Source organism: Plodia interpunctella, chromosome 3, assembly GCF_027563975.2.
Source record: "Plodia interpunctella isolate USDA-ARS_2022_Savannah chromosome 3, ilPloInte3.2, whole genome shotgun sequence".
Taxonomy (NCBI): domain Eukaryota; kingdom Metazoa; phylum Arthropoda; class Insecta; order Lepidoptera; family Pyralidae; genus Plodia; species Plodia interpunctella.
In genome coordinates, this window is record NC_071296.1 from 10,484,809 (window position 1) to 10,510,578 (window position 25,770).

At 34.4% G+C, this 25,770-nt stretch overlaps 2 protein-coding genes across 10 annotated transcripts in view; one reads left to right on the forward strand and one right to left on the reverse strand.

The window, feature by feature from the left end:
- Positions 1-25,770, reverse strand: part of BBS1 (Bardet-Biedl syndrome 1) — a 54,655-nt gene that overhangs the window by 28,033 nt on the left and 852 nt on the right. The gene's annotated exons all lie outside the window — the stretch shown is intronic.
- The window catches only part of Exn (Ephexin), a 105,202-nt gene that overhangs the window by 15,845 nt on the left and 63,587 nt on the right, over positions 1-25,770 (forward strand). For 5 of the 9 annotated variants that reach the window (XM_053769887.1, XM_053769896.1, XM_053769895.1 and 2 more), the window contains exons 1-3: positions 3,690-3,878; positions 4,516-4,555; positions 17,244-17,276. The gene's annotated coding sequence lies outside the window, so the exon portion shown is untranslated. Of the gene's footprint in view, positions 1-3,689; positions 3,879-4,515; positions 4,556-17,243; positions 17,277-25,770 lie in introns of those variants that run through there. The other 4 variants (XM_053769888.2, XM_053769892.2, XM_053769891.1 and 1 more) reach the window with 4 other exon arrangements.

Consider the following 25,770-nt stretch of genomic DNA (forward strand, 5'->3'; position numbering starts at 1 on the left):
TTATTAAAGTATGTACTTCAAAATGATTTGTTTTACGAATATATGTTTTACCTACATATAAATAAGTTCATCAGAAAATGTTCATTTAGTTATTACCACGATAGATCTAATGACAGGTTTTTAGTGCAAATCTATGTAGGTGTGATTACGCTGATTCGAATGTTCAAATTACTTCCTGTGAAATAGATCAAAACAACATGCAAAGATAGTTTAGTTGCATAAGAGATAAATCAAGATGAATTAATATGCTTGTTGTTGTATGTGAGTTAAGCATGTCTACAAATTCACGCAGACATTCCCCGCGTTCATACCTTTGCATGTTAGACCATCTGTCAATCACAATTTGCGTTTAGGCCGCGTGCACACTGTAAAAATTCTAATTAAGTTCAGAGGTAACTGAACCTGATATTAACTTCTTTAACATTATTTTCTTCATCTAGATCTTGTACAATTTCCTTTTATCTACTACTGTAACAATAGGTTTTATATAGGATTGATCTAATAAGCAAAAACTTGCAAAAAAAAATTGCAAAACATATGACTTTGTTCATATGTTTTTGCAAATTAAAAATTTCTTACAATTCTTTACTATGTGGATTAGTAACTCCTGTTTGCTCATCGCTTTGGTCTACTGAAATATAATCAGCCAGATCCCTAGAACAGTATTGTGTGATGTTTTTGTGGCATGTGGCTTACATTAACATTGTATCAGCATTAGGCTGGTGAGTAATTGTCTATTTGGTGAGTACTTTCTCTCTTTAGATCCGTCCATTAATCAGCACTGCTTGGAAATCTCCTATCTTTAACCTACGAACTTACGGTAGGTGCAGGAAGCGGTGACATCGAATTAGCGATGGTTATTGTGAATTGATCGTTGGCCTTACGGGTTAGGTTTGTAATTTATATTCTTCTTTTTTTAAGTATACTTTTGTCGATGGAAAAGAGGAGAGTGTCAGTAATGACATGAAAGTCTTAAGGTGAATGAAAATATGTCAGAAAATAAACAGTTATAGAAGGTAAAGGCAACCAATCTTCTTGAAATTTTGCATGCGGAGAAGGACATAGTGTAGTACACAAAGCACAAGAACTGTTCCCATTGGAAATTTACGTGGGTGGAGCCGCGGGCAAAAGCTAGTGACATATAATTCTGTCAGTTTTGGCCAATACTTCTTGTATATAACAAGATATTTAAAGGAATAAATTGTTAAGCCTTTTAATATACTTTATATGTAAAGTCGAAAATGAAGATACTGGAACTCTTTATTACTTAAGAAACATGAATGATTACTAGGTATCTAACATAAATTATATACATTATAAACTTTTCTCTTGATACTGGAACCTTTCCATCTATATGGAGGAAAGCGTTTGTTATTCCATTACCTAAAATCTCATCCCCGGTGACTTTGAATAATTTCAGACCTATCTCTATTCTTCCTTTCCTTTCCAAAATTCAAGAAGCCGTCGTGCATGCTCAGATATCAGCCTATATTTTCTCAAATTCTCTTATCACTCCATTTCAGTCCGGCTTTCGTCCGGCGCACAGTACTGCTACTGCGCTACTTAAGGTTACTGAGGACATAAGGTTGGGTATGGAGAGTACGTTGGTCACCGTTCTTGTTAATATTGATTTTTCTAACGCTTTCAATATGGTAGATCATGATATTCTCCTAGCTATCCTCCAACATCTGCGCTTTTCTCCTTCTGTGGTGGACTGGTTCTCAGGGTATCTCCGGGATCGACAACAAGCAGTTCGTATGGATCATGAGCTGTCCACTTGGAATGGCCTATCTACAGGTGTACCGCAGGGAGGTATTCTTTCGCCCCTTCTTTTTTCTCTCTTCATAAATCTTCTTTCTAATCTCATTGGCTGCTCTTACCATTTTTATGCTGATGACTTACAAATTTATTCACAAGCTTCAGTTGATGATATCGATTTGGCTATCTCTAGTGTCAACAGTGCCTTATCTGCTATATTGTCGTGGTCTAATGATTTTGGTATAAAGGTGAACTCCTCCAAATGTCAAGCTATTATTGTTGGTAGTTCTAGACAAGTAAGTAGGATAGACTTGAATACCGTAGCTCCGATTACGTACAATAATAATATCATCCCTTTCTCTAATTCTGTTAAAAATCTTGGTCTTCATATTGACGCAACACTTAGTTGGTCCACTCATATAGCTGAGTTAAGTCGCTCTATCACTGTCACTCTTCAACAACTCAACTGCCTAAGAAACTTCCTCCCTTTAAAAACCAAAATAATGTTAATTCAAACTTTAGTTTTTCCGATACTTGATTATGCTGATGTGTGTTATCCGGATCTCAATCAGGACTTTCTCAACAAATTAGAACATGAATAATTGTATTCGTTTTATTTTTTGTCTTCGGAAATATGATCATATTTCTGCGTATCGATCGGAGCTTAAATGGCTTCCTATCCGACAACGTAGACAGCTACGGCTGCTCTGCTCTCTATTCTCAGTTCTTTTGAACCCTCAAGCTCCTAATTATCTTAAATGCTGGTTCAAATATCTTTCTGACTCCCATGAACGGCAACTACGTTCTTCCAACTCGCGCCTCCTTTATATCCCCCTTTTCCGGACCTGTTTCATGGCCAATTCCTTCGCCCTCCAATCTTCACGACTCTGGAATGCTTTGCCCGCTGACATTACCATCTTAAACAACAAATTTTCTTTCAAGAAAAGAGTTCATGCTCATCTTTTGGACTCCTTTTCCTCCTGATTTTCTCTTTTCTGTTTAGCTTTTATCTGTATTTCTTGGACATAATTTTTATTATTTTGGTTTGTATGTATTCATATATTGATATATATGTAGTCTTATGTATATATGCTTTGCTATTTATATTTATATTTTATATATGTAGTTATTATTGTATTTTAGTATGTGGTAGTACTTATTTGTGTTTGATATTTTTGCGCCGCACAACTTTTCTCTGTTTCTCCTAATGGTTAGCTGGGAGAGAATGCTTATAGCATTAAGTTCGCCATTTGTTTATAAGTATGTTTTTACTTGGAACAATAAAGTCTTATAAAAAAAAAAATAAAAAAAAAATAAACGCTTAGGCGCACTTATCGCAAAATGTATGTTAATTTTATGGAATCAGTCTCGAGTCGACCTAGAATTTCGGAATGCCTTCTTGAATTCTCGACGCCTGAATAGTTTATTCAGGTTTTTTTTAACAATTCAGTATCTTTCAAAAATCTGATGCTTGCAAACTATTATCGCGGTTACAGTAACATTAATTTTTATTTACACTATATAATATTGAAAATTCAGAACTTTGATTCATTGACCTTATTTAGAGTGTAATGAAGTCAAGTTTCGACATCTTTTAGACTTTACTAATTCATTACATTAAACTAGTCACGGAATGTTGTAACAAAATATTTTGCAGTGAAAAAAAGAATCTTTTCTCTAAATGCACTAACACAATCAAACAGTCCGCTATATTTTGTAAACACAGTTATAAATTCTGTATCGGAGCGCGATGACCTTGCTTGGTTCTGCAGAATGAAAATTTCGAATTCTTGCGATACCGCGTCAAGGAAGACAGGGGAGTCAGTGCTCGATTACTATCGATTCGATAGTCTATATGCCCGAGGCGAGTGTCTATTACGCAAATCGTCTCGACTCCGTCATCTGAGCCTTCGGCCGAAGCCTGTCAGTGCTCGTGTCAGTCAGTACCCCGCTGTTCGCGCGTATGCGCACCTGCGCGCGTCACCTGTCTCCAAAACTAACGATCTGTGAAGTGTCAAGTGCTAATCTGTTGTGACCTGGAACTATCACCTCTTTATCACATAAAGGGATTTATCTTGGATTAGTTCCATTCAGTGTTTGACTTTATCCGGCTTCTCGCGGTGAGTTCATAATAACGATAGTTACAGACCGTTGATTGATTCACAATTCATGCTATCGATTTCAAAGCTAATGTGTTCTATGTATTTAGCTAATCTCCGTTTAGTGAAGTCGTCAAACTGGATTCTGTACTTTAACGATACTTTTTGTGAACGATATACAATTTTTGTATTTGCATGTGTGCCTCGTGTCTTTTTATTTCTTAATTTTTGGACGCAGCCTCGGACCATAATACTTTGTTACCATTTAAGGCAAAACTTGCTTTCCAGGTATTTTGATCTTTTTGTATTATTTAATGCCGACTAAAAATATCTTTTCCACGGATATTGACATTGAAAGCTCTATCATATTTAAAATTTTCTTGTAGATATACCTCATTTTGACCTATCACATATTTCAAAAAGATTATATCAGGTGAATTTAGGAGATTAAACCAATTTGCGAATTTTAGCAGCTGCTGTTTTAGAACATTTACGTTTATCATTTACACTACTTATTGCTTATTATGGTCATTCGATTATCTCAATCTGATTTACATATGCAAAAGTACACGTGTAGTAACGTGTTATCCTAATTACGAAATCTATTTTAAAGAATGTCGTAGCTTCAGTGTTATTTACCCAAGTGTCTTGTTTTCAGGTCTGCCACGCAATACATGATATTGTCTGATATACATTTGGTGAGTTTTAGTTAAATTACTTTATCAATGAGGCCGAAAATATTAACGCGAAAGTAAGTTTGTTTATCTGCTCAAACAATCTTGAAATTTCACATACATGTAGTATGAGGTACGTAGAACATAGGTATGTCCTTATGGACATAGGTATATAAAAAAAATCCTGTGGGTAATTGATGCGGGTGAAGCCGTGGGCAAAAGCTAGTAAAAGAATATATCAATTATTCGCGTGAATATGTCATATGATTCTTCTGCACGTCTTGTTTATCTCCAAATTTCGTCAAATTTTGTAAAGCGGTTTTTAAGTCTCCGTTTGGTTTTACGAATGTCTGGTAGAGAAACCCGGCGGGCTTTCTCGGGTACAAAAAAATATGGACAATTTATGGTGGAATGTATGAAGCAAAATATGACGATATGGCCATATATGGTACCTTACCTTTGGTTTAAAATAAAACATATAATTATCTTTCTAATATTAATATTATCATATCTAATCATGTCTGTTGGTATGTATAAAGCAAGATTTACTATTTTGTAACCCTTTATCAATGCAGAGAATCTGTTTAATCACCATCTCGATTATTTTAGAGTTATCTTAAAAAACCAAATCAATATGTTTTTATAGTGAGCGAGTACGTGATGATTCTCAAGTTTAGTATCGATTTCCATTATTATCGATGTATCAATTACCACAGAGAATTAATATTTTATGGCGCAATTCTTTTGATGCTGAATTTCTATTTAGTAATTTATATTCTTTGACGACCTCGGTGGCGCAGTGGTAAAGTTCTTGCCACTGAACCGAGAGTTCCCGGGTTCGATCCCCGGTCGGGTCATGATGGACAATGATCTTTTTCTGATTGGCCCGGGTCTTGGATGTTTATCTATTTATGTATTTTTTATAAAATATAGTATCGTTGAGTTAGTATCCCATAACACAAGTCTCAAACTTACTTTGGGGCTGGCTCAATCTGTGTGATTCGTCCTAATATATTTATTTATTTATATTCTCTTGTTTCTTAATGCTTGATCTTAAGACAAAAGATTTTCTTCGTGTGGGCCTACCAAAATATTAAAGACTAGCGGCTCTCCCCGGCTTCGCACTGGTGAAACCATAATACAAAATTAGCCTATGTCACTTCCGAAGATTTCGTCTATCTGTGCCAAATTATGACTTCGTATATCGATCAATTCTTCAAAGTGAAAATGCAATAGTTCTATAACACAAAGTTTACACAAAGAAATCTTTGAAAATTCCACATTAAATACTTCTGTGAAGGTCCTTATCCTAACCAACGTCTTAATAACCAACACAAATACATACATACATATTATCACACCAACACGATTGATTAATTTGTTTATTTAAAGGCTGAGCTTGACATTTATGTTATTTGATTTACGGTCAATCACACATGATCGTAACAGCTATAGGTATGTTAAATAATTAGGTGTGACGATACTTTACTATTTAACGATTTAAAGCGAAGGTTACTTGGTGATAAGACTGGTACTGAACTACTTACAACACGAGTTGGAAATCTGATTCATGGAAACTGATTTTTTGCATCGCACTATTCATTGCCTAATTACTGAAAAATATTAACATAAACACGTTGACGAAATTTAATCAGTAACTGAACGTGTGGAACTAAAACCAGTCGATAAAAGTCTTGTGTAATTTTTAGTCTCCTATTTACAATAAAAAAAACATATAAATCAAGAGTTTGAAAATGTTCGCAAAGTTCAAAGATCTAGAATTCTAGAGCAATGTAATCTAGAGCGAGCTTCAAGAGCTTGATATTCCCAAAATTAATACATCTTTATATCTGTTACCTAATGCTGTGTTGCCTTCCATCTTGTAGGAATTTTAAACTCAACAAAGTAGTAGAAATACTAGAATAATAATAGAACTCGCTAAACATAGTATTGTATGTCCGTCACGATGCATAAAAATAATGAAAATGCAAACATGAAAACGAGCTGTCCAAACGCTGAATGCGGAGCCTATTGCAATCTGATACATATGTAAACCGAACATTTTCTATTCGTTTATTTGTCTGACTACTAGGGTTGCCAACTGTCAGGTTAAAGTGATGTTTAGCCATTCTCCAGGCAAGCCCATTGTACGTGTGCAGAATTTAGCTTCAGCGACTGTACAATCTGATCGAAGCAAATATATTTTTTGCTTGCTTTGACCAGTGTGATTTCTTTTCGGGAAAAGTGTTGGGGTCATACATCTTCTAAAATATGCTTATTTTAGAAGATGGCAACCCTAGACTACGCGACGTGTCAATTTGCAAACACATCGCATGCAGTTTTATAGAATTAGCGTATGTCTGGGGTAAATAATTTGTCAATAGATAGAATTGCGCGTGCGATTTCTTACGAGTAAACATTTCATTGGAAAGTATTTGTTTTGTCAAATTTCTCATTGCCTTCATCGTTAATACTAAGTAAATTTATTTTAAGCCAAGTTAGCATTAGCTTATACGATTTGAAAAATCATTAAAGTGTCATGTGGATGAAGGGCGGTTAAATTAATTGATTATACAAAGAAATCCATGACTATTCTAGGAGGAAATGCATGACAAATGCAGTACAACCACCGTGGACAGTACTCGGTGGTACTTTTCACTGTATTTTTATATAATTTCTTGTAATATGATTTCTATGATTTACTATAAATATGTTAATTTTGACTCAGAAAATGTAGATACCGTTACACAAATGTGTGCAAATCTTCCAATCCCACGTATTAGGAAGAATCCTCAAAACAATGTCAAACGTTCGGCGCATGCTGAAGTGAGGCAATGCGTTTTACCAAAATGCGTGCAATATGACGGTGGACGCGACGAGAGCGAGACAGATTGATACAAATACAATATCACATCTTTATCCCTTACGGAATAGACAGAGCCGAGAGTAACGAAACGCAAAGGCCACTTATGGCGAGCTTTATTTGTAGAATTGAGATAAATGTATAAATTGCTAGTCTAACGTCAATGAGAAGAATCTCCTGCGCGGAAGGAGAAGACGCTGGCAAATTCTGTGTTTTTCATACCAAAGTGGACAGATATATATTTTTACCAAAATGCTTGCAAAATGATGGAAAGCTCGTAATGCGAGTCACGAGCGAGAGCGAGACCGAATGCATTATCCTTCAATATTAGAAGATGGAGAATTCGTTCGGCATGCGAGTCACGGCGGAAACCGCAGTTGGTTGAACTTGGACATTCCGCGCGCATGCCTACATTGCCAACCTGTCTTGTATCATCGAGAGCCGTTCTCCGAGACGAATACTGTTACTATACTGCAAGCTATGCGACGATTGGTATACTCTTTCTCGTCTGAGTGCATTCCCGTCTCTCTTACGCAGCTGAAGTTCAGAGTCAGCTTTCCAACCTTTTTTTCTTCGCTTCACAGCACAGTCGACGATAGCCTTAATAATAGTGAACGATAACTATTGCCTCAGGATTTTTTCTTTTGACATTTTTATCCAGCCTTTGGTTGTTGTGTCTCATCATTACAAGACAACCATTTCCTTCCATTCGTCTGTGTGTGTTCTGTAACTTAATCAAGTTATAGAAGAAATATTTGAAGACCGATGTATTTTTTGGTGCTTGAAAATATGTAGCGTACACATGGAGAAATACTATCTAGTCTAGTCAAATTCATATCAGTATCTTTATGAATTTCTGAGTGAACTATGTTGTTCACCATATGTTTCGCCAGTGGTTAGCCAGCTTAATGAACCATAGCACATTTTTTTTTCACAAATAATATTAATTCGCTACAGCTTTATTTTATCGTATTTTTGACGAGAATCGAGAGAAATCGTACTTTTATGACGTGCTGGAATGACGATTATAGAAGTTGTTGAATGTTGTTTGGTAATACAAATACGGGGAAAATGTTCATTTTCCCGTATTTTCTGGTGGACTGTCCAGTGTTTACTGTTGGACGTTGTACTTGAGAAAGTTTATTGAAATTTGAAAAGTATCAGTGGTGCTAAAGTAAAGGCCTTGCCCAGTAGTTGTGAAGGGCGTGGAACTGCAGACTTTAAAGAAAGTAAACTGTTCGAGTCAATGACCTTGATAGTATTCAACTTTTAATATATTATTGAACTAATTTTACCTTATGTTTTGATAAGAATTTGACAACTGGCATGGCTTGACTGGCGACAGATTTCAATGTTTATGGTACTCCAAGTTTTTTGATCGTGGATATATTACTTACTAGAGTCCCATTTTTCCCAGGGTCCAACTGGCATATACGTAAGGTTACAGTGGGTGCACACGGGTAAACAGAAATTCCCCGTAGACCCATCGGTGGTTGAAGCTGGTGCTGCTGTGAAATTTTCTGTTCTCGAAAATGTCCTCTCATGAGAATTCCCGCAGATTTCCAAATTCACTTCATTTTAAGAAAAAAATTTATCGCTAAAATCTGAAGAAAATTCTCGGGGATTCCCAAAATTCCTTCCTAACATTTTCCTATCTTTTTTTGATTTATCATTGTTTCCGTGCATTCTAGAAATTTTCAAGTACGACAAACACATTGCTATTAATAATCGCGGCTCACATTTAGTGCTGTCCTAGATGTTTGATATTTTCCTTCACCGTATTACAAAGAACGTGGCAACCTGAACATTGTGCCTCATCTTAATGGCCGGCTGTAAATGCTGTGATTGCATCCTGCCTGAGTAGGGTTCTTGTGATGTGTTCTCGTATCAAATGTGATATGAACAGACCGGATCGGTTAACCTCGTCGTGCCGATGTCGTAATCACCAAGACTACTTAGTTTTTAGGGATTAGGTTTTAGTATGAAACGATTTAAATTACATCACATGACGGAAAATACATATTTTGTTATATAGATAAATCATTAGGACATGGTGATACAAATGTGTTGAAACCAAAATCAATTAAAAAACTGAAAATTCTGCGCAAAATATGTCTAGAATGTGGACATATTTAGCGTACTTCCAGATAGATGTATTTCAAACACCACCAGTTGGCCTCCTTAAAAAGAGGTGATTTTAAAAAATAATGCATAGTTGGTATTTGGCAGCACCTAGCTACGGTAACGAAAGTAGAAATTAGATGCATTAATAATATAGCTACCCCAACGCAGTCATGAAGAGAACAAAAATTATATTGAAACTGTAGATTTCAATTCACTCCTGATAATATTTACTTCTGTTTGCTTCTGTAATACTGGTGTTCAGTTGGATGCAAACCGCTTCTAATAAGCGTTCACTGGACATTTGTAGCTGAAATTATGATGATGAATATACCTTCCGCAATAAGATTTTTTTGACTGTCCAAGCGAGTCTTACCTAGCCATAACATAACAACCGAGACCAGCGGCTTAATGTCTTAATTGCAGTGGAATCGTAATGAACGGGTTGTTGATACTAGTAATGTAAGCTATCATAATAGTGATGTCAATCTGTACGTTTTTCATGACTGTAATCTTGACAGGACACGAAACGTTGATAATGTCATTCAGATAGTTGTTCGACCGGGCGGGACTATTTTTAACGCATAGTAATGTCCTGTAAACCACGTACTAAAACTATTGTTAATGGTAACCGTATTTGCTACGGTTATAACATGTTTGATTATTATTCAGGAAAAATCTAAAATAAATATCAGCCTTAAATTAACTTCACTAACATTCATGTTTCAAGTGATGCAATTCCGCGGGCAGATGTCCCATTCTAATTAAGCTCCTCTTCTAATAGAGCGGTAGAAAAAGAGAGAGATTCTCAGTACAAAAATCTGCCAGGATATAATATCATTCTTATTATGCCCATTCTTGTTCGTAAGCAAATACGGTTACCATAATGATTACAATACTTTTTCGTGCTAGGGATAGTGATGTTCTGTTAAGTACATGTCCTGTCAGCAACGGTAATGTCCTGTTTGCACGTACCGAGTTATATGATATTAAAACAATTATTAAGTCATTCATATGTCTACTAGTTCGATATTAACCGCATCATTAGACGTAATTACAATTATAATCGGCTGGGACTTAGGTAATGTGTTAGTAATGACTTTGTTACCGCACTGGATTAAACTAATTTCCGTTTCGTGTCCATTCTATTGATCAATTTGACCATCCGTCTTGGAGTGTTTAAGTATTTAATTTATATTAATAACTTCCTCAAATGATTTGGACTTATATTTATTGTCTATTAAGTTATTTTAATTATTATTTATATATTAAAGCGTGTGGCGTGGTTCCCTCGAGAGAAACGCCGCGTGGCACAGTTAACCCAAAGAATATAATTACTATACAACATTTTCCTAACATTACTCATTAATTTAAAACGAAACATGATAGTGGAATTCAAATTTAATTGATCACATAAAAACTAAATTGCGCATTATATATTAGAATATTTTTTCATTAATCTAAAGTTAATTTTATCGCATACCGAGAGTCAAATCTAATGAAAGTAACCTCTAATGACATAACCACAGACCACAAAGAAACAAGACTTCAGACAAAATTTCCATACAAAAGACTGTAAGAATTTCCTATCGTAATTTTAAAAAAAATTAGTTAAGTGTCTTTTTTTATCCTACTAATATTATTTCCTATTTAATATTAATGCAAATGTTTGTGAGGTTGTATGTGTGTTACATACACACATACATCCTCACAAACATGTTTGTTACTTTTTCACGCAAAATCTACTGGGGCGTCTGTTATGAAATTTGGTACACGGGTAAAATATAAACTGTAATAACACAGATAACACAAAGTACTTTTTATCCCGAAATACCCACGGCAGCGAAGCCCCGGGGCGCAGCTAGCATAGTACGTTAACAAGTCCTGTAATGTCAGTAGTACTAGTACCATTGGCCAGCCAGTACCACTAACGGTATGAAGGACCCAAGTTTATATCCCGGATTAACTGATCCATTGGATTGCTTGACAAGCAATCCATTGGATTGCTTGACAAGCAATCCAATAAGAGCCACTGATGCGACTTTTATGATAGAATAGGATAGCGGAATATTTGTAAAATAGATCGATTCAATGTTAAATCCGCTATGTACGTTACGATCAAGTCCCTTCCTTTCGAATTGGTCACTTATCAAAATTAATGATAATCCATTTAAATAATTTATTTCAAATATTTATTTAAAATGATTTTGGGTAGTTAGACAATGTGTCAACAAAACATTGTCTAACTACCCAAAATCATTTTACCTACCAATTTTTTTAAGAAACGCTCTTGGACCTATAAAATATCAATACAACCGAATTTATCTCGAAAATAACCACGATCGCAACAGCACATTACATAGTACTTAGGTAGCTATGTGGACAAAAAGGTAATGTGGATTGAAATTATCAAAAAAAGTTACATAAGAGAGAAGATAAAAACAAAGACGGAGGAAGCGATGAGTTTTCATAAAGCTATCCGAGTAAGACTTTCTACTAAAGTCAAGTCAAAAAACAACAATTAGTCTATGGCCAATGAATCAAGCGGCATACCGAGCTTTACCATCAATCATAATATACGTAATGGAGGAAAGTGAACGTGCTTCCGCTACGAAAAACTATAATGATGATAAAAACCATCATGAGAATGAGGTGTGGAATGGAACCGTGCGCGTGCGCCATTATTGAATGCATGTGGGAGACGAAATTGAAATGACAAAGCTTGGGCGTTCCGTAAAATATTTTTAATTTAATTGCGACAGATAAAGGCGAGACAAAGATTAATGGTGGATTATTAGTAAGTTAAATGGTGGATTAATTTTACATGTTTCGTCTGTACAGATATGTGTAAACGTGGTGCTACAAAAAAACTGCGTTTGCCCAGAGTTCTCTCCCTTCTCTTGTTTATGGAAATTGTACTTAACTACGTCATATGTCGGTGTTCGGGTGCCGTGACTATAACCACAGAAAAGGTATACACTGAGTTTGGGGAATATTATCGCGATATTATCACACTATCGTGCAGCACTAAAACAAGATGTTGGTGAACAACGAATTTTGACATTGAAAATGACAGTCTTCCAAAGCATGATAAAGAATACTGACTCGTGCACCATGGTAACGCATGGTTCGTGTTGATACTACCATCTGCACTTAGCTTTGCCTTGATAATTTAAATTTTCTATACAAAAGTACGAAATATTATCTTTCAAAATCCTACCGCTCGTTTCATATTCATGAACATTACCTGACATAACAGTTGTTTCCAAAATTACACATATTTTCACAAGTGTCAAATTTCTTTCCTGTCTTAGTCATCCGTATTTACACGTTGCATAATGTTTTTGGCGAATATAAAAAATGAGTCATACTTATTCGAATGAAAATAGCAAAATTTAACGAAATCCCCAGCATCTGTTTTAAGATCTACGAATAATATATCTGAAATGATTTTCTTTTTAAAATTATAAAGGTCTATACCTTTATACAAAGGTTACTCTGGATGGGTACTTTAATCTCATCTATTACTACTGTACCAATTTGTCTTCTTGGCAATATAAAATAAACTACTTATATAAATGTACGTACTGCCTTCTCCATTTCACACATTAGTTAATAAGTAATTAATTATTGGTTAGAATTCTTCACGATGTTTTCATGTAAAAGGAACGTTTACTTCGGCAAAAAAAGCACGTTCGTTTCGTCCAAACTTTACCAATGATGTAAAAGGAGGAGCGTGTCAATAAATGCTAGAGATTGATTTGAAGATCCTGTTGATGACATATCAAAGTTATAAAAAGTTAGACAGGATGTAGTTACCAAATATACATAATATATAACAAATAATTCATTAATAACGCAGTGAAACAATGTGTTATTAGAATATTAATGGGCGAAGAGAATCGTGTTCCTCATAATGACGCAAGTTTCACATACATAAGGTCTAAGATGTGTATGTTCTCTATGGCTCTCATAATGGTATCGGCTCGATCTCATTATGGTTATGGTAATTTATAAGGTGTTTATTAACCTTAAAGTTTGAAGGTCAAATATACGTCACTCTAGCCTCATTTAAAAGATAGATATCATTATGGAAAAGTAACGTATAGCTAGTTGAATATATTTCGCATAAAGATTATTTTTCTAGCACATCCATGAGCGCTACACCAAAAATTATGCTAAAGCAAAATAAACGATACCCTACTTCGTTTAAACCGATGTCCTATGTCAAAATGTGATGTGTTTCTGATCTTAATGTTGATCACATTCTAACCATGACCTAGTCTAGTATTTATGTAGTGTGTGGCTTGCAAAATTTGAACAACCAGGACAATTTAAGTAAAAACTACAACATGCCTTGAATTATCCTGTGAAATAGTGTTAAATTTTTATAGATTAATTGTATTACGTCAGATCGAATTGACATACCCACACCACAAATAGCGGATCCTCGTATTTCTACGTAATTTTTGTGACCTACAAAAGTGCAGTGTTGAACACATCTGACTCATGCTTGTCAGCAATCTTAGACCCTGTCCAAAAAAATCTCAGTGAAAGTTGACAAAAGAAACTATACCCTCGTGTATTGAGTTACGATACATTTTGCTGCTGCAATGTCGTTTCATTGATGGAATATTGGAGAAATGAATGAATCATTGAAGCGAACGCATGTCTTCGTGTATTCATTTTCTGAAAATAAGGGTCTTATTACACTGTGATATAGGGCAATCGTATCTTCTTCATGTTTCAAGGTTTCCTTTGTGTCATTAGGCATTAGCTTTATTTGTGTGATATACTTAGTATATGTACTGACAAATTTCATACCTTATTGGTTGTTGACATTGTTTATACCTACAAGGCTGTCTACCGTTTGTATGCAGATTATATTCCGAGGTAGCATTGCGACCATGTGAGTGAAAAGCTTGACATCAGTGAGGTTGAGGACAGAGCCTAACTTTGCATAATATATAAATAAAACATGGAAAAATACATTCTCTATCGAAAACATAGTCATTTATATGTTTTATTGCCTAATTACATGCAATGTTATGCGTCGGATTTGGTTAAAAGAAATTTATACAAGTGCAATGTTAAGGGTCTTTGAAATGAAAAGGGATCGTGAGATCAAAAGATATGAAAGTCTCGAAATTGCGAAGAAAATATATCAATCTCCGTTTTTCTGACGTTGCATTTTGAAAAGTATTTTCCTTATGAACCAACTGGTATACACAACTAGTTGTGTAATCCCAAATTGGTGCTCCTAATGCCACAACAAAATGGACAATTTGTTATGTATGCCATCCCAGTTGCAGTTTGGAATGACCGTCGGGTAGTCGGGTCTGACCCTTGGTCAAATTCAAATTCATTTATTTATAGTTTACTACATAGTAACCTATGTTCATGAAATAAATGAATTTGAGTCATATTTCGGTAATCATATCATCGTTCCGCCATAAGGCATACAAAATTTATCAAATAGATTTGTTTCATTGCATTTATTACATTGGTCTCCGAACATGTATAAAAACGTTGCTTAATTTCAATAAATTTTCTTATGGAACTTATGGAGGATAAAGTGGTTTAAGCAATTAGTAATATTTGTGATTTTTTTTTACCCCCTGTGTACGAGGCACCGTAGCTCATCAACGGGTGAACCGATTTGGATAGGGGTTTTTATAGCAATTTTAATAAGGTGATTATTAGATGTGTTTGATCAAAATCGGTTTAGCCGTTCAAAAGTTGTAGCGAAATGAATATTGAAAGTCGGGGGTTTTTTAATTTGTCAAACAAATAAACTTGTTAAAAGTTTGAAGTCAGGTTCAAACGTTACCAACATCATCGTCTTCGTTCAATGTAACTAAACATTGAACAATATAGTGTTACACACATACATTTACCGATTACGCTTAAAAAAGGGAGCCGAAGTATACATATATCCAAGGCGTTGTTCAAACCCAGACTGTTATTATAAAAACATGTGCGTATGTGGGAAAATAAACAGTGCCCTTTCTGTTCACCACAAATGCAATTGCGACTTGGTTAAATGCAAACCTGTTTGTTTGACTATTGCATTCACAATTTCTATTTCTACTTACTACTCTAATATTTATAATAGTAGCGGCAGGTCCCTGCTTCGCTCGGGTTAAATTATAATTTATACAACTAAACCTTCGTCAGGAATCGTACTACCTATTTAAAAAGCCGCATCAAAATCCGCTTCGTAGTCACTCGGGACGCGACTTTGTTTTATACTATGTAGTGAAGTGATATTGATGAGACTCAAAGAGAAATCTTGCTCCTAATTAAAGCTTTTTGGTTTTCAGAATAGTTGAAGAATCAGTGGAGATTAGGCTCGGGAAGTTTTTCAATAGCAGCTAATTATGATAAATTGAAGGATTAGATAAAAGAGGCCTATGACAGTAGTGGGAAATAATGAGCTGTCGATGATTAAGATGATAAAGCAGCACATAATTTACTCACAGGGCCATTTGTATCATCTTCACTTCACCAAACATCAAATCGGCATCCTCTTTTGTATTGGCAAATATCTAATTAAACTAAACAATTTATTTCCATAAGTAGGTGTATTCGTTTACGCAACTCGCACGCAGAACGCAGTACTCAGCAATAATAATACAATTACAAAAAGAGCATAAAAAGTTAACAGCCCTAAGCCTATAATCATAAGGCCTAGTTTCTATGGTGTATTCACAATGCTTATGTGTGATGAAACTTAGCACAAATATGGGAACTCTGCGTCTCCCACACGTATTGTCTAATCTAAATTATATAAAAAACTTATAGTTAAACTCAAGTGGGTTATATTTAGATCGTTAAATAATACAATTTAGAACAATAAATAAATAAAAAACGCATAATTACACAGGCTGTAGAACCCGGAGGCAAATATTGAAACAAGTTTATCAAGATCTTTAGTAAGTCTATTAATATTAATTGATGATGAAATTCAAATGGCTAAATGACGGACTCTGGTTTTGGTGTATGTGATTCTTCGTAATCTTCCACTTTTAGCTTAGATATAAAAGATATTTTACTGCCCATATGTCCAAAGTATGTCAGTTTACTTATATGTCCAGTAGCTAAGCCTGATAGGAAAGAAACATATAATAAAACTCGGGCAATGTAGTCGGACATCTGGACAGCCCAAAAATAAATAAGCAATATATGCCTAAAGAACTTAGATCACCCTTGCGTGAAGTATACAATTACGATGTATTTCGTAATTCAGGTCGTCGACTCGCGACAATTAATCGAATCGACCGAATAAGGAACAATGCTTCAGTGATTATAAACAATAGCATCAATCACTTCCCAATCGAATAAAAAATCGTTACACACATCTCTGTTACGCGATGTTGTCTTTTTGCTAATTCTGATATTAGAGCCTTCCGTCTGCGACTTCCCTAATGAAGATTTATTATTGGAATGATCGCTCGCTGCAAAGTTTTACATGTGAATTCTTGATACTACCAATATTGCAAAGGTTCAAGAGATTCAGGATCCAAATCAATTCAAGACTCTTCTCTTAACATTTCGTGGTCAGTTGCTGTATTTATGATGGATTGATTTACCAATATACAATTATTGAAAATACAACCACCAACTTGGTGAAATAGTTTTCATGACTCCTCTAGTCAATGAAATAGGAAAATCTATTAGCAATATCAAATTTCATTTATCATAAATAATGACCTTCTATTGTTTCAGAATCTTCACTCATGTTCAGGCAATCAAGAGCAGGTAAATATTCATCATTTCATTAAAAAGAAAGCTCATAATTATGTCATGCAATATTTAAATGGTTTTATAGTGGAAAGTACACGTAAGAAAGTGGCCTTTGACTTTTTAAATGAGGTAGGTACTTTACATGTACGTACGTGCTTATCATCTACAACGTAATTTGCTTTTTCTGAAATATGGTTTTGGTAATACAATTAAATTTATCATCACATCTCACTCACTCTCTCTTTCTCTCGTTTGGGCGTTTTTAAGATAGGGAGACAGTATGGTAGGCGCTCCCGCAACCATCCTTCCCTTGCAAAAGTTATAAATTAGGATATTTTTCAATGACGTTATTGACAACTAGATATGTCCTGAGGACTTCGCTCCCGTGTGAGAATCGTGATAATAAATACCCTATATCACTCAGTAATAGTCTCTTGCTGGAGAGATACTACTCAACAGATTTCCAATACGAAGAGAAGACACAAACTTACAAAGACTACCTCTTTGTAATATAAATGCAGATGTATTTTACGTCAAATAATTTCTTTTTCAATTTTTAACCTAAAATTAATATGCAGTAAAAACTATGAAACATAAAGCCATTCAATTCTTGCTTCGGTGATTCCAAATACATGTGTGTGAACCGGTTTATCAAGTTTCTTTGATGAGCATCGCCTCTTTCGTTAAACGACCGTTTGTTTGCCAACAAAAACGTCTAAACTTGGAACTCGAATGCTTCTTAATACAATTTTATTCCTTATTTGATTTATAATATCGCGCGAATGTAATGGCGTCATCGGAACTCGAGCTTATTGTTTTTAGAGTGTCGTCTAAAGCGTTTCGTTTGAGTTAATGAAATTATAACCTCAAAAGTAGTCAAGAGTAACTTAATTTTTATTTGTATTATCTGTATTATCAAAAATCTTTAGGCCGAGAGCTCAGTGATTCAAAAAGGACTTTGGCTTCCAATGCTACTCTCATGTTCCGCACGTCCTTCACTCTCATGTTCCGCACGTAATTCACTCTCATGTTCTGCACAACTTACCAAAATTACGATATTTCCAGGTCTCTCAAATATTTGTTTTTTTGTTAATTTACATCGGTAGCTGGCTGAACAACACACAAGGTATATCATCATCGTCCACACTGTTGATGCACTGGCCTTCCCTATGGTGGTTGGACCATTAAAATATACATACAAATTTTACTATACTATTACTAACCGTAGTATACTAACCGTATTAGTAACCGTTGGAACTACTGTCATTCATTTGGAACAGAAAAATTGTTCTTCCAACGTTACCAGGAACAAGAAGATTTTTTCAAAAGTCGCAATTAACCAGAACCTGTTGTCCAAGTCGTGGCAGTCATGCAAGTCCTAAAAGGCGTAAAGTTATGTCACACAGCATAGTGCATTTCCCACTCTCTCTCTTCGCCTTTTTGATAATGTCAGATATTGTGCAGCCACTTTGATCTCTCCGATGTGGTTTTATGCCAATTATGAACATTTGGCATTCCCCAAACACCTATTTAGTGATCATTAAGAATACGCCGTGAAATTTTATTTAATTAACTTCAGTAAATGGATTGTGATTAACTTGAAGAGTGAAACCTCTATGACGCGGTAATGACAGTGTATTTTCAGTCATTTTGGTATGGTAGATGTGCGTTTTGATGATGATGATTTTTTGAATATAAATTTTATTTCTAATGGAAAATTTATTTATCATACGAAAACAGATATTTAATGCTTTTTGTCACTTTCTTTTTGGTCCAAAGACAACAAAAAAAATAACGTGCCTATAGCATAAGTTATATATGCTTTAATTTATGTTTATTCTGAATGTTTAAATACGTCTACTATCTATCTTTTGATGACTTATTCAATTGACTTGAGATGAAATAAATTTTCAGTTGCGTGTCATGTCAGAAAGTTTTAAGGGTAAATTACGTAATTGAATCTATAAAACAGGCTCTGTTCCATGCAGTTACGCAAGAGTCGTGTCAAAAAATATTATACCTTCTTTTTCAACAACTATTGAAAGTAGTTGCTGTCTGGAAGCAATTTATGACTATTTTAAAAAGGCTTTTGCATACTTATGTTTACATAATCTTCCATCGTTATCCATAGATTTAAATATGAAAACAAAATTGTATATATGACCCGCTTACGGATCCAATCTAGATTGAATATTACTTGATACTCGGATAAATATAAAGACAACATTTAGAATTAAATTACCTAAAGTTAATTGTAAATGGCTTTGATATTTTAGAAGTAGACCACTATTCAATAGGCTAACGATTCTTCTATACTGTTTTAATCAAGTTATTACCTAGCTACTAACATAGTACTAACATGAAATAATTTATGTAACCTTGGAGTTTCTCTTACACGCCCGCGTTTGTTCCAAATGTTTGTTTTGCATCTATGCAGTCTATGCTCTATTTCGATGAACTAATTGTATATAATGCCATTGTGCATAAAACGGAAAATGAAAACAACATTGATGAAAGAAAGGTATTTATTACCGAAATCCTTCTTAGGATTGTCTTATTTTTTTATTTTAAAAATAGTTTAAACATCTCTCCCACAATACCTTTCAATTTTAGTTAATAACTGCATTGAATATTATTATCGTTGTGTTGTATGTATATGTGTTTTATGTGTTGTGTTATATGTGTTTGGCGTATTTATTTTTATTTTCTGTGCACCTACTGAGGTGTTAAGTCTGTGTGTATTGTAAGTGGAAAACATATTTGTAGCACTAAAATTAAAAGATACACAGTAACAATTATGACATGCACATTGCAGAGTCGCAATACAATTTGTATAATTGTTTGACGTCAGAAAATGCAGCTGTCGCGGTTGTTGTTCAATGTATATTTTTTTCATATTTTTATGGATAGATGTGTATTTGTGCATGAAAATACATTGTCTACGAAGTAACATACTAAATCTACAAAATATTCATATTAACATTGAAATATATTTTGTGAATTGAGAATTCAAGTAATGCATTTAATAAGGTGCAAGGTAAACCCAAGAAATTCAATTTTCAGTATTTTTATGTATTTGTTTTTATTTTTTTACTTTCTCCTAACACCAGCACTTATCGTAATCGTTAGGAATATTCATAAAATTAATGCAGTTATCGTAAAGGTCCTTCACTCATCTAAAGTCTTTAGCCTGGGAAAGTTATTGCAAATTAATACAGGCAGTTGATGTAGTTCACATTCTTCTGGTAGTTAATTTTCGAGTTTAATTTACTATAGGTTCTTTGTTTTATTCATTATGTGCTCCTCTATTTGCAAATGGTACATTTTAATGGTGTTCTACCTTTTTGCTGTATAGGAATTTTGTTAAAAAACAAATCTTATATTCATTAACCCGTCGATCGCGGCGAATCGAGGCACAATAGATAAACAATTGTTTGCACCGGTTCGTACGAGTATTACAAATGTAGACGTTAATCAGAATTACTTTTTCTTTCGTTATCATAATGAGAACTCCTGAAATTAATAAAACAAGATACATATATTTTGCACAGACATATTGAAAGTACAATTACGTCGAATACCTTTCTGATATGATTGTCGATACTCAAAGTGAAATTATGACAGGTGTTTCTCCAGCTTCCACTGATAAAAGCTGGTCCATTAATACCAACTTGTCACAACTTTCAGTTCGGTTTCTCAGCAAACGACAAGGCTTTTACTTCTGAACTATGATTAGTAAGGTGACCGGGACTCATAATTGTTATGCTATAACCTAATGCTCTGTACTTAATATTAGAACTGGACTAATTTGAATTTTCTCTTCATTATAGATTGTTGGCGTGTGCTTTCAAATTTAACGCTCGCCTGTTTGCGCGTTGATATGTTAATGGAACAAAGTTTCGTTCATCTTTCATAAGCAACTATTTCTTTTCCCGTGTGATGAAATGTGCAGTAGCCATTTGATTATGATACCTTTTCGAATTGGAAATTCCCAATATGTTTCCCTGTTTGAGTATGGCCACCATATTGTTGTTGTTTTATCGACTCCATCATGCAATACGAATCTCTTGGGATTGAATATTTTTTTTGCCTTCAATAAATTATTTGAGAAACATAATGAAGTGCCATCTATTTAATTTGTCATCAGAAAGAGAAGTCTATTCAAAAATCATTTACTCAAAAAAGTTTTAAGATCACTTCCTAACCTTGTGAAAAATAATTAATTGGAATTCAAGAAATTCCTCAAAACGGTTTTGTTGATCGCCCACTTGTATTGAAAGGGAAGAGAATTAAAACTGGCCAGTCTTGTTTGCAAATAGTTTGTCAGGTTTGTTGACTACACAGCCCCGGGGCGACGACCCTCCACTTTCCCTGGTCGTCTGGCTACTGGCTTTTATAGACTACTAGTCAAACTTGGAGATAAAGCTACAACCATAAGATGCAAAGCTAGTGTTTTTTAAACACTTTTAATGCCGGCTATACATTATCCTGAAACAGATCGCCGAACTTTAATTCAGCATACATTGCTGGTTTTTCATTGCGGTAAGTAAAGCGCTCTTGTACAAACTATTGTTCATTCGCGACGACATCTGTTTGAGTTCGACTTTTGATAATGTAAAAGTTGTCGCCATGTGTGTTTTCAATATGTTTTTAGTCTGGCTGACGTGGTTCGAAGCCGCAGACTAAAATTTCTTCGAAATCTCTATTTTATATTTCTACGTTACTCGTGCTTGTGTTCCATTCAGTATGGATCATGCAGTGTCTGGCCGGTTACAGTAATATTTCCATTATGATGTTTGACTACATATATCTTCTTTATATTATTGTTATATCTTGGGATTAGGTTGTTATTGACGTGATAATATATTATTATTGTATGAGATGTATTTCCTGTATTTCTTGTATACATATCAGGTGGTTGTAATAGCCGATGTTTACTTTCTTTTCACATATCAATACTGGTATGAATATCAATAAACTTCAAAAGTTGTGTATTTTTTTATTGCTGTTGTAAAAATGTCAAATGAGTATTCTGGTGGCTTTCAGCAATTTAGTGCTTCGATGACTTCCTTGACTAATTTAGGATAAGTATACTTGGTTACGCTAACACACGAATAATGATCATCCAAGTTATTGAGTTTTTGTGAAGGGAAAATCCAGCAAATTCGTTTTTCTAATAATTTCGTGATAGAAGTCGAAATTCTAACAGTATATTCTCACTCGACTGTTGAAGTTAGATTATAGATAGGAGTATTTATAATCCACAATGCTTTCGGACCACTAAACACAGTTCCGTAATTTTTAATGGCATCATACTGCAGTTTTGCATATTACAATTAATCGAGCGGAAATCACTACACATGCTTGAGTCGCTCTGATCATTTCTTCATTCGCATAAAACCCACAAGCGAAACTGAAAAGTTGAACAAATCGCAATATGTAATTGTATTGACGTGCCATTGTGTTGCGTTGCCACATTGTAATTAGTCTTGCAGAATTTACGGATCAAATCTACGCACTTTTAATTACCGAGTGCATTTTGCAACTACGCTCCTTTTGTTGCCACCAGTGTGAATCGGGCATTAGTAAATAGCTGTATTAACTGTCTGCAAAGAAAAAGCTTATCAGTTACCTTCGTGACGTTAAGGCAGGATATAGGGTAGGATACCCACATGCTAAAATGACTAAGTAAACAGGTAAAAGTGGTCCTTATAAGCCTGAATGATATACAGCCAAGACTATTTTGACAATGGGGATATGTAATCGATAAAAAAACTTTCGTCTCCGACTATGTTCAGAGAAATGAGAAATTTTTGAAATTAAAACGTTTATTTCTAGTAATCAAAATTACACTACAAAAAAATTTACTTATGGTTGTTCTTCGATAAAATTAATCATAGTAAAAGTGAAAAGTAATGAAACTTTGAATCCATAAAATTGTCAAGTTGTGTTTCTCTGACAAATCATGAAAGTAAGTTCACACATCATGTTTCAGTTTATTACTATAGAAATATTAATTACTTAATTTACTTTCAACATTTCTATAAGCATTAATTCTAAGATTTCCTTGTGTTTTTACGTATGTCTAAAGTGCTGATATTAATTTCCCGATAGACTTAGCTTCTATAGATGAAGTCATTAGAAGATATGCAGTATTAAAGAAAAATTGTAAAATCATAACGGCATATAAAAACCCAACGGTAATGTCCATCAGTAGTACGATTGAAAATTTAACTTTAGATTAAAAAAATATTAATGTATATCTGCCGAAGTTTTAAAAATCCAAGCAAAACTGCAATTATAATTTCCAAAATTTGCAAAAATTCTTTTTATCCAAATAATGACATTACAAAAGGATCAATCTGGTAAAGATACTACATTGATTCGTAACGTCACGTCAGACAACCTCGGTGGCGCAGTGGTAATGTTCTTGCCACTGAACCGAGAGGTCCCGGGTTCGATTCCCGGTCGGGTCATGATGGAAAATGATCTTTTTCTGATTGGCCCGGGTCTTGGATGTTTATCTATATATGTATTTATTATACAATATAGTATCGTTGAGTTAGTATCCCATAATACAAGTCTCGAACTTACTTTGGGGCTAGCTCAATCTGTGTGATTTGTCCCAATATATATATTTATTTATTGATTAATATTCGTGTTAAACTTGACACCCAAGAAAGTGAACAAGTAATCGAAGCTCCACACAATAGTAATTGAGAATGCAGTACATGATGATACAAGGAAGGAAACCATAGCCTTTGAATCCGGTTCGCTTCCTTGGCTTCCTACTGCTTAGCTAAGTACATGTAATTTAACACTACTAAGAGGACTCAAATGTCATAGAAAGGTTCATAACATAGAAAGTATTCAAACATTAAGAAAACTTCCTTCTATGCGCTCAGAAGGATGTTCCGTATCTTCAGGAAATATAATTCATGTCCCAATAGGTTTTCAGACATTGAGATGTTTTCCTGTATTTCTTGTATGCATATCAGGTGGTCTTGACGGTCGATGTTTATTGGCAATCGCAATGGGAAAGCCTTTTGAAGCATATAAATCCTGCTGGAATGTAAATTTGTGTGGTACACACACTCAAACATACAGAGCACACGAAACTGAAATATTTATTATCATAATTGACATTTGAGTTGTGTCAAACGGAATGCAATAATGGTAGTACTAAATTTATTTACTAATAAATCATATCATCCTCAAAGAATGTAAATAAAGAATGATCATTGTTATCTTCGCTCTTTATACATTTATCTAGGGCAGCATTTTAGGAACACGTCGTTTACGTACATTCTTAGATTATTGTGCGTACGTTACGTCATTTTGTGAACACAAAATGTTTATTCTTAGATATTATTGTAATTCATTATTTAATTGTATTTTTTTATACTTTTTTTAGTTTGCCTAATAGCGGCGCAGTATGTAGTTACGAACCAAGTTAATTCATGTATGATAATTAAAAAATCTTTGCCAAAAAATTTTACCGACATTCAGCTTTTTGCAGATTTTTTTTACATGTAATTCTTAAATTTTACGAACTATAAACATGAATATATTTTAAATCTTGTTTAATATATCTGAAAACGTTTTAGTTAAGCTTGACCTCCACTAGGTATTAACTTCACGCATGCTACAACTACAAATAATGACACACTTGAAGCAATCGATGTCAAACATCGGTGCCAGCTTTTCGTAAAGTCATGTGAAGTGAAACTAAGCCGTGGGCGGTTCCAGAGGTCACCAGTCACAATGTTAGTTAACGTAACATTGAATTATCTCTAATAGGAGTAAGATGACCATCGTGACCTAGCGAGAATCATTATATGCATTCCTGTCATACAGAGATTGCTGTGGACGCTCGGAGGAATGCAGGGTAACATAAATAAAACAGTTGGATTGCTACGGGAATCTCAAAGATCAGCAATAAATTATGTGACAATATGTGCGACGTAAGATAATTGGTATGTATAAAGTAGAAAATAACTTAGTTGCAAAAATAAATATAAAACGCAAGACACTATTAATCTATACTATTATTATAAAGAGGTAAGCGTTTGTGAGTTTGTATGTTTGAGGCGGGTAATCTCCGAAACTACCGAACCGATTTCAAAAATTCTTTCATCATTAGAAACGTACATTATGCATACCGTACATGCTATATTTTACCTCAAAATTCTTATGAGAAGCAAGCCCCGGGCAACATCTAGTTAACAATAAAAGGATCGAACATTCTCCAAACAATAAAACAAATTTGATTGCATTCTGTCGTGTCACGGCAATTACATATCACATTGATTTTACCAAAAATAGCATAGAGAAATGTTAAATTTATTCAATGTATTCTTGATGTAAAGGTGAAGTAATTGAGATGACATCTCAATTAGTTTACCTTCGCTCTTTCCAAATTGATTGATCGATGTTATTGTAAGTTAGTGGCGTAGTCAACTATTTATTGGGTATCTCATTATTGATTAATCCAATTAGATGAAATCAC